Source organism: Myotis myotis, unplaced genomic scaffold (genome assembly GCF_014108235.1).
Source record: "Myotis myotis isolate mMyoMyo1 unplaced genomic scaffold, mMyoMyo1.p scaffold_m19_p_4, whole genome shotgun sequence".
Classification (NCBI taxonomy): Eukaryota; Metazoa; Chordata; class Mammalia; order Chiroptera; family Vespertilionidae; genus Myotis; species Myotis myotis.
Window position 1 is genome coordinate 102,166,503 of NW_023416346.1, and position 10,595 is coordinate 102,177,097.

Genomic DNA, 10,595 nt, shown 5'->3' on the forward strand with positions numbered 1-10,595 from the left:
CAAGAAAAAATATGTAACTATTTTTGCTAACAGATGTGAACTATACCATATTTACCAATATATTTCACAATAGGTACAAATATTGAATCATTATGTTGTACACTGAAACTAATATAATGTTGTATGTTAATTATATCTCAATTAAAATTACATTAAAGAAGAACAAGCCAACAACTGAACAATTTTGAAGAAAAATGACATAAAGAGTCTCATTAGCTCTCTGAAATATTCATTGTTAGTATAAAATACAAGTATAATATAGTGATTTATGGAAAACATTGAGTAATCTAGCAGCAGTAGAATATTTTTAATGGTAGAAAAAATATTCTGAAATAAAAAAGTTCTTTGCCTTTTATTGACACAACTAACATTTCTTTCAAAGGAAATGAACATTGGGTATGTGGCTCAATTTCGTGCTCTAACTGGATTTTTACCAAATCTTCTGGTGTCACAGGCATTCTATTTTGATCAGATTTTATTATTCTATAAATTAATCTGTGGCTCTTTTTAGTATACTAGAAAACATTGATAGTATTCCAAGAGGAAAGATAATAAACTGAAAAAAAGCAAGAATGGTAGAATTTGATATTCAATTGATGTGTTTTTTATCTCCCAGACCATATACTGCAAAGGGTCATGCACTCTTCTTATTCCTCATTGTATCTCCTAGAAACTACCATGTGAGGGGCATTAGGTACTTTAAATATTTGTTTAATAAATAAATACATAATTGGGCAGTTAAAAAAAAACACAAAGAATAGTAGATACCCTACTGGTTAGGAAGAGGACATAAAATAAAAATATTTGCTAGGCAGTTTAATAGCCTAAGTGATCTCTAACAAATATTTTCAAAGGGGGCAACCTGCTTCCTATAATATACCAAAATAAGTTTTTATAGTAAGCAGTCTGAATTTTTGGTTTGGCACAAGTTAATTATTTCTCTCCTTACTGTGATTAATAATTAGAACATGAACAGTAGTTACAAATTTCCATTTTCCATGGACCAAAGATAATATTATTTATTTATAAATATATTTTTTATTGATTTCAGAGAGAAAGGAAGAGGGAAAGAGACAGAAACATCAATGATGAGAGAGATTCATTGACTGTCCCGCCCCACTCTCCCCTCCCCCCCGCAATACACACACTGGGGACCAAGCCCACAACCTGGGCATGTGCCTTGACCAGGAAACGAATCACAAACTCCTGGTTCATAGGTCAATGCACAACCACCAAGCCACACCGATCAGCTGAGAACAACATTTTAAATTATGGGAAGGAAAGAGTTTGTTAAAACGAGAGAGAGCCAGTGGTTTGGGGAAAATGATATAGTTCCACTTAAATAACAAATTATTTTTATTTTTTGTTATAACTCTTAGTGATAAAGTTGATAGATATAAAATTCTTGTAACAATGGGGCATTGATAAAAGGAATGTCCACTTCATAAATAATAATAATTTGTTAAATGCTGCTGGATTTTGGAAGAACACTTTAGGGCAGTGGTTCTCAACCTTCCTAATGCCGTGACCCTTTAATACAGTTCCTCATGTTGTAGTGACCCCCAATTTCATTGTTACAAATTGAACATAATTAAAGCATAGTGATTAATCACAAAAACAATATGTAATCATATATGTGTTTTCCGATGGTCTTAGGCAACCACTGTGAAAGGGGCGTTCGACCTCCAAAGGAGTCGCGACCCACAGGTTGAGAACTGCTTCTTTAGGGCAAAGCATCAAAAACAGAAACAATTATTTCAGAGTGGAAATAATTGGCATAGAGACCAAAAAACATACAAAAGATCAGTGAAACCAATAGCTATTTCTTTAAAAAATAAACAAAATTTACAAACATTTAACTAGACTCATCCTATCTAATAAAGAGGGAATATGCTAACTGACTGCCCCACCCTCAAAGATGGCAGCACCCACAGCCATTAAGGAGGGAATATGCTAATTGCCCCACCCTCAAAGATGGCAGCTCCCACAGTCAATAAGGAGGGAATATGCTAATTGACTGCCATGCCCTCAAAGATAGCAGCACCCACAGCCACAAGATGGCCAGCAGGGGAGGACAGTTGTGAACAACCAGGCCGTCAGGGGAGGGCAGTTAGGGGCAACCAGGCCTGCAGGGGAGGGCAGTTGGAGGCAACCAGACCAGCAGGGGAGGGCGGTTGTGGGTGACCGGGCCTGCAGGGGAGGGCAGTTTGGGGCGACTGGGCTAGCAGGGGAGTGTTTAGGGGGTGATCAGGCTGGCAGGTAGAAGCAGTTAGGGGCAATCAGGCAGGCAGGCAGGTGAGCAGTTGGGAGCCAGCAGTCCCGAATTGTGAGATATTCCCCAAGGGGTCCCAGATTGGAGAAGGTGCAGGCTGGGCTGAGGCACAATCCACCCCACCCCCAGTGCACAAATTTCATGCACTGGGCCTCTAATCAAGAAATAAAGAGAGAGAGCCAAATAAAATCAGAAATGAAAGAGGAGAAATAACAACTGACATCACAGAAATGCAAAGGATTTTAAGAAAATACTATGAACAACTATATGTCAACAAATTGGACAAACTGGGTGAAATGGAAAAATTTCTAGAAACAATCTTCCAAAACTGATCAGGAATAATCAGAAAACCTAAATAAACTGATTATAACTAATGAAATTGAAACAGTAATCAAAAAGTCTCCCAGCAAACAAAAGTCCTAGACTAGATGGCTTCATAGGTGAATTTCACCAAACTATCAAGGAAGAACTAACACCTATCCTTCTAAAACTATTCCAAAAATATCAAGCGGAGAGAAGACTTCCAAGCTCTTTTTATGAAAGCAGCATTATCCTAATTCCAAAATCAAATAAAGACACTTCAAAGAAAGAAAATTACAGGCCAATATCCTTGATAAACATAGATGCTAAAATCCTCAACAAAATATTAGCAAACCAGATCCAGCAATACATTAAAAAGATCATATACCATGATCAAGTGAGGTTTATGCTGATGGTACAATAGTCACAAATCAATAAAAGTGATACATCACATAAATAAAATAAAGGATAAAAATCACATGATCATTTTATATAAAAAGCATTTGATATAATCCAGCACCCATTTATAATTAAAAATCTAAGTAAAGTAGGAATAGGGAGATCATACCTAATCATAATAAAGGCCTTATACGACAAACCCACAGCCAACATCATACTCAATGGGCAAAAACTAAAAGGATTTCCCTTAAATCAGGAATGAGACAGGGATGCCCACTTTCACCACTCTTATTCAGCATAGTTTCCTCTGCTGTGCAAAAATTTTTTAATTTGATGTAGTCCCATGCAGATGACATGATAGTGTACACATAAAATGCTAAAGATTCTACAAAAAACTACAAGAACTTATAAATGAATTCAGTAAAGTAGCAGGATACAAAATAAATATCCAGAAATCAATTGCATTTTTATACACCAGTAATGAACTATCAGAAAGGGAAACTAAAAAAAACCAACAATCCCATTCACAATTGCTTCAAAAAGAATAAAATACCTAGAAATAAATGTATTTATTTATTTTTTCTTTATTGTTGAAAGTATTACATATGTCCCTTTTCCCCCCACTGACCCCCTCTAGCTCCTCCCACCTCCCCCATCTGCTATACTGGCCCTTTTCTTCAGAGCTGTTAAAATAGATCTTAATATTTGCAGATGCCATTCGAGGAGGGTGGCTTCTGTGAAGCAGTGGGTATTGGGATGAAATTGCCTTTATGATGAACTGGATTGATGGGAACGATGTCCTTCCAGTGAGGCCTGGATTTTGTTACAAGGGCAAGTAGGAATTCAATCCCATTTTAAAAGCAGAGAACATCTGAGATAGAGCTGCAATGTTAAACATTATAAAATGTGAACAATTCCCACATATATTTTCATAATTAGCTTCTATATTACTCTGGTGTGTGTGTGTGTGTGTGTGTGTGTCTTTGTAGAAATTGTTCCATGCTTTAGAATCTTTTCAGTGCTAAATTTGTATATAATCTGTTCTCTGGTTAGAACAGCGGTTCTCAACCTGTGGGTCACGACCCCTTTGGGGGTCGAATGACCCTTTCACAGGGGTTGCCTAAGACCATTGGAAAACACATATATAATTACATATTTTTTGTGATTATCACTATACTTTAATTATGTTCAATTTGTAACAATGAAAATACATCCTGCATACGAGATATTTACATTACTATTCATAACAGTAGCAAAATATAGTTATGAAGTAGCAATGAAAATAATTTTATGGTTGGGGGTCACCACAACATGAGGAACTGTATTAAAGGGTCACGGCATTAGGAAGGTTGAGAACCACTGGGTTAGAATCTGTGTATGACATGTGCAAGGCCTCTTGTCAGTGGTTTTGTTTTCCTTGCTCACTGCACAAAGTGATGGAAATGGAAATAATTCACTATGGTAATCCTGACTCTATTAGTGTTTAGTTATTTGCATGAGTAGCATAAGACAAACATATCACGAAGTGTTTTTGGAATATCTTTGTCTGGAGGCTTTTTTAATAAAGAAAAAAAAAACCAGTTGTGTTAGCTTTTTGAGATAATTCTGCTATCATCCTGCTGGGGATATAATAGTGAACTAGATGCCCTCTCAAAGTCTAATCTAACCTTAAAAGCATTTCGTTTGATGTGCTTGGCACAATCAAGTCGTATGGTTATTTGCATGTATATACATAAATTATAAGTGTATCTCTATTCCTCTGCAAGTACTAGCTCTCGTTGCTTACCCCATAGTGTGTCTGGATACTGAGAGAGGCCTGAATTAACCTCCCAGAAACATATTGTGTACAGTTCAGGCTTTAGCCACACTAAATTAGTGAGACATGATTCTCTGCTATTTCCAACATTTGTAAATACTTTTATTGAAGCAATATTTCTCACAGAAAGTCAAAAGTCACTTTTTAAAAATCCTTACCCAAGGTCATGTTTATTGACTTTTAGAGAGAGGGAAGGAGGGAGACAGAGAGAAACATTGATTGGTTGCTTCCCATATGCCCTCCCTCTGCTCCCACGGGGGATTGATCTAACCTGCAACCTGGGTTTGTGCCCTGACCAGAAATTGAACCAGTGACTTTTCAGTGTATGGAACCCAATGATGCTCCAACTGAGCCAAACAGGCCAGGGTAAAAGTAACTTTTTTAAAGCTATAAGAACCACCCTGGATGGTGTTGCTCAGTTGGATGAGCATGTCCCATGCACCAAATGGTCTCCGGTCGATTCCTGATCAGGGCACATACCCAAGTTGTAGGTTTGACCCCCGCATGGGAGGCAACCAATCAATGTTTCTCTCTCTCTCTCTCTCTCTCTCTCTCTCTCTCTCTCTCTCTCCCCTTCTCCCTTCCTGTCTCTCTAAAAATCACAAAACACATATTTTTATAAATAAATAAATCTATACTAATAAAAGGGTAATATGCTAATTAAACTGGATGTCTTCCAGACGTCCTCCTGGACATAGCCACAGCAGCTAAGAGGGCCAGCAGCACAGGAGAAGGGACGCTGTGGGAGAGGAGGCGCAGCTGCAATGGGAAGGGGAGGGGTGGGGGACGGGAGCAGGAGAGGAGAGGAGGTGCAGGCCACCAGGAGCAGAATGGAAGAACCGAGGTGGTGCCTCCCATGGGAGTGGGAGCAGTGGCGGGTGGAAGGACTACAACCTTTGCGTCAACTGCTACAACACAAAAGGCCACACCCACAGATGGTGAAGGTGGGGCTGGGCCTGGATGAAGAGGCCAAGGAGGGCGATGAAGGTGGCAGCCAGGGTGAGCCGCAGTTCAGGAGCCTCTGGGAGTGGCAGCGCCAGGCCATCCAGCGCTGCATCCAGTCCCTGAGGCATGCCTGCCAGTGCCGCCATGCCAACTGCCTGCAGCCGTCCTGCCAGAAGATGAGGTGGGTTGTGCAGCACACCAAGGGCTGCCAGCGCAAGACCAATGAAGGTTGCGGAGTGTGCAAGCAGTTCATAGCCCTTTGCTGCTACCATGCCAAACACTGCCAAGAAAACACATGCCCCATTCCCTACTGCCTCAACATCAAGCAGAAGCTCTGCCAGCAGGAGATACAGCACCACCAGCAGCACGGGTAGCTCATGTGCCAACGGATGCCACCATCAACACCTGCACCGTGCCTCAGCAGAGTCTGCCTTCACCTCTTTCAGCACCACCCTGGCCCCCCACACTGCATCCCAGCACACCCTGGACACCACAGCCCCCGACTCTGCCCCAGCCCTTGCCTATGAGCATGTCACTAGCCGGCTTTTCCAGCGTGGCCAGAACTCAACCCCCCACCACAGTTTGCACTGGGAAGCCCACTAACCAGGTGCCAGCCTCACCGCCCCCACCCAGGCCCACCTGCAGCAGTGGAGGTGCCTGGTAGATTGCACAGCTGGCACAGCAGCAGCAACACCTGTACTGGGTGAGCACCAACAACGGTATGCCCCTGAGGCACAGTGATCCCCAAGAGCCAGATGGCCCCCATGGGCCTGAATGTGACCCAACCAGGTCAGTGGGCCTGTTATTCTTCCCCCCAACCCCCAGCAGTGCAGCCAGCACCCATCCCCAACAGCCAGTGTGAGGCATGTCCAGACCCATGATGCCTATGCAGACCCAAGGTGCAGTCACCTCAGAGCATCTTTCCAGGTGCCCTGCAGGACCTGCTGTGGACCCTGAAGTCTCCCAGCTCCCCCAGCAGCAGCATGTGCTCAACATCCTCAAGTCAAACCCTTAGCTGATGGCAGCTCTCATCAAATAGCCAGGTCCTCAGCTCTAGCCCAGCCTGCTGAACCTGAACGCCATGCAAGCCAGTCGGCCACGACCTGCTGTCCCTCCACAGCAGCAAGCAATGGGAGGCCTGAACTCCCAGGGCCAGGCCTTAAACATCATGGACCCGGGCGCAACCCCAGCGTGGGGAGTATGGACCACAGCACAGAGAGATGCCACGGAGCAACAGCAGCAGCAGTAGCAACAACAGAAAGGCAGCGCTGGCATGGCTGCAGGCCTGGCAGGATGCGCCCAGTTCTAGCAGCCTCAGGGACACTGACGCTACCCGCAGCCATGCAGCAGCAGGGGATCCAGCAGCAGATTGGGTCCCAGTCCAGCCAAACCCTGTTAGGCATATTCTGTACCTTTCCCCTGCCCTCAGTTTCTCCCCTACACTCAGTACTTTTCTATAGTCCCGCTTGAGGCTCCTGCCCTCTCTGCTCTTTTCCTGTTACTCTCATTTCAGGTGTCACAAGAGAAGCTAAGCAGCCAAGAAAAGCAACACTAGACCCAGCTTCCTGCAGCCGCCTGCACCTACAACCGACCCACAGAGACATAAATATCCCACCCTCCCTATTTTTGCTTGCTGAAATAGATATACTGGTGTGTATTAAAAATAAAATTTCTAAAACTCTCACAACATCTCTTGGCCTGTCTCCTGTCAGCATGGACCTAACAAACCCCATGAGCCCCAGCAGCACATGCTCTCAGAGAACCAAGGGCCTCACCTCTCTGGCCAGCAGATGGCCACATCCCTCAGTAGCCAGGTGAGATCTCTGGCCCTTGTCCAGTCTCCAGACCCCAGTTCCAGCCTCCACATTCCAGCCCATCACCACAGATATGCCCCAGCCTTCAACACACCATGTCTCCCCCCAGATTGGTTCTCTCCACCCAGGACTCCCAGTCACCATGGCCAGCTCCATAGATCAGGGACACTTGGAGAACCCCAAACATGCAATGTTACCACAGCTAAATACCCCCACAGGAATGCATTGCCCAGTGAGCTGTCCCTGGTCAGTGACACCACAGTAGACACCCTAGAAATGTTGTGGGAGCGGGAGTGGAGGAGGCAGAGCCTCTGCAGGAGTGGGAGTGGAGGCAGTGCTGCGGCCACCACAGCCCCTTTCACAGAGGTGGCATGGGAGAGGCCTTGTGTGGACCCTTCCACAGGGGCAGCAGGATAGGGGGCTGTGCAGTCCTGGTCCCAGTGCTGGCCCTTATGCAGAGGCAGCCAGTGGTGCAGCTGGTCCAGGGCCATGCCTCCGCAGAGGCTGGACGAGGTGCAACCTGCTGTGCCTCAACTTACCACAGCCCGTTCCCCCAACCGGCCTGGCCCCAGATTGCCCCCCACCCACCAGTGAGGAAGGAGTGGGGGCAGTGCTAAGAAGTGAGGGCCAAGGGCCAGCAGCCACTGCAGCCGGCCTGCCGGCAGTGGCAGCAGCAGACAAGTGATGGGGGCGGTGCCTTCTCATGATCGTCTGGTCACCTTCTGCAGAGGGAGGCCAGACTGTGGCTATGAGCAGGCCTAAGCCATCATTAGGACATCCCCTGTGGGCTCCGGACTGTGAGAGGGGGCATGCAGGGCTGAGGGACCCTCCACCCCAGTGCACAAATTTTCGTGCACCAGGCCTCTAGTCTACTTATATAAAAAACATAGGTGGTGTTCATTACGACCAGAACTGCAGCGACCAAGCGGAAGGAAGTCAGTCCTGCAGGGGTTGTCTTGGCAATGGCTGCGCCCTCCCCTGAGCTGTTTCCTGTAAGGGCGGGGTTTGAGGCAGGAACCCACCCTGAGAGCATGGAGGCATCTCTTTCTAAAGTGTGCCGCACCAGCACGGCCAGAGGTGAACCTGGGTGGGGGCGGCTGAAAGGCTTAGAAAAGACAGACAAGAGAATGAAAGCCAGGTCTTGGTGGGATGCTGCTTCTCTGAGAAACAGCAACCACGCCCACAGTCATGCCTTTATTTTATAGCAGATGCTATGAGGCAAAGGAAGGGCATGACCAAGATGTTTACAACATTCTCCTGGGTTTCAATCCTAGTCAACTACATGCACCTGAACTCTATCAAGCCTACATCATTCAGGCACATGGGGCCACGTGTTTGGACCATAGGTTCAAGCTTACAACTACAGCTGTTGGCTATAATTGTGCTGGGAGGGCCCTGGCCTCCAAACTGGGACTTGGACATGGCAATGAGAGGACTGTGCCCTCTCATCAGTCCAAGGCTTGAACATGTCCAAAACACTGTAGCGGCTCCCCACAATAAAGTTTTAATTCTGTTTCTTTTTTACTAATGTTTTGGCCCCACCCCATAACAAGGAAACAATTTCCAGATGATGAGGCCCAAGAATCAGGATTTTAAAAAGATTCCCAGGTGATTCTAATGTACACCCAAGGTTGAGAACCACTGCTATAGATAATATTAAAAATATATCTAACTGTGCAATTCTTTGTCCAAAAAAAATGAGCATGTTCAAAAATTAAATGAAGCCGAAACCGGTTTGGCTCAGTGGATAGAGCATCGGCCTGCAGACTGAAAGGTCCCGGGTTCAATTCCGGTCAAGGGCATGTACCTGGGTTGCGGGCACATCCCCAGTGGGGGATGTGCAGGAGGCAGCTGATCGATGTTTCTCTCTCATCGATGTTTCCAACTCTCTATCTCTCTCCCTTCCTCTCTGTAAAAAATCAATAAAATATATTTTAAAAAAAATTAAATGAAGAAAATTTGGATATACTTGATGGAGATTTTCACACATAATTGAGTGATGATTCCATTGATTCCACAGATGATGCTGAAAAGGAAAATTTTCCCATCGAATTTCTTAATAGTATTACTCCTTCGGGAATGCTGTGTCATAAATTAAAATTGAAAGTGGGTGCAATCATCATGCTATTGAGAAATCTCAATAGTAAATGGGGTCTTTGTAATGGTACCAGATTGATTACCAAAAGATTACAACCTAATATTATCGAAGCTGAAGTATTAACAGGATCTGCAGAGGGAGAGGCTGTTCTGATTCCAAGAATTAACTTGTCCCCATCTAACACTGGCCTCCCATTTAAATTGATTCAATGACAGTTTCCCGTGATGCCAGCATTTGTGATGACTATTAATAAGTCACAAGGACAAACTCGACAAAGTAGGCATATTCCTACCTGAACCAGTTTTTGCACATGGTCAGTTATATGTTGCTTTCTCTTGAGTTTGAAGAGCATGTGATATTACAGTTAAGTTCTAAGTATTTCATCACAAGGGAAATTAGTCAAGCACTCTGAAAGTGTTTTCACTCTTAATGTGGTGTACAGGGAGATATTAGAATAAGTTTAATCATTTTATCAGTCATTGTTTGCATCACTGTTGTTTTCATATCATGTTTTTCATATCATGTTTTTGTTGTTTTCATATCATGTTTTTGTCATTTTTATATCATGCCTCTGCTGTTATATCCTTTTGATACTGTTTATTTATTAATAAATTTATATATTGTTTTCATATACATTTTACTAATTTCCTTTCATCTCTCACACTTCTATTATAGAGAAAGGGCAAATAGCAATATTAAAATATCTCTATAATTAATTCCCTTTTAAAAAATATATTTTATTGATTTTTTTACAGAGAGGAAGGGAGAAGGGTAGAGTTAGAGACATCGATGAGAGAGAAACATCAGTCAGCTGCCTCCTGCACACTCCTCACTGGGGATGTGCCTGCAACCAAGGTACATGCCCTTGACTGGAATCTTACCCGGGACCCTTGAGTCCGCAGGCAATGCTCTATCCACTGAGCCAAACTGGTTAAGGCAATTAATTCCTTT

General features: G+C 44.0%; 1 pseudogene; it reads left to right on the forward strand.

Moving 5' to 3' along the window:
* The first annotated feature begins 2,961 nt into the window (after positions 1–2,961).
* LOC118653538 lies at positions 2,962–7,264 on the forward strand (annotated as a pseudogene).
* The last annotated feature ends 3,331 nt before the right edge of the window (positions 7,265–10,595 follow it).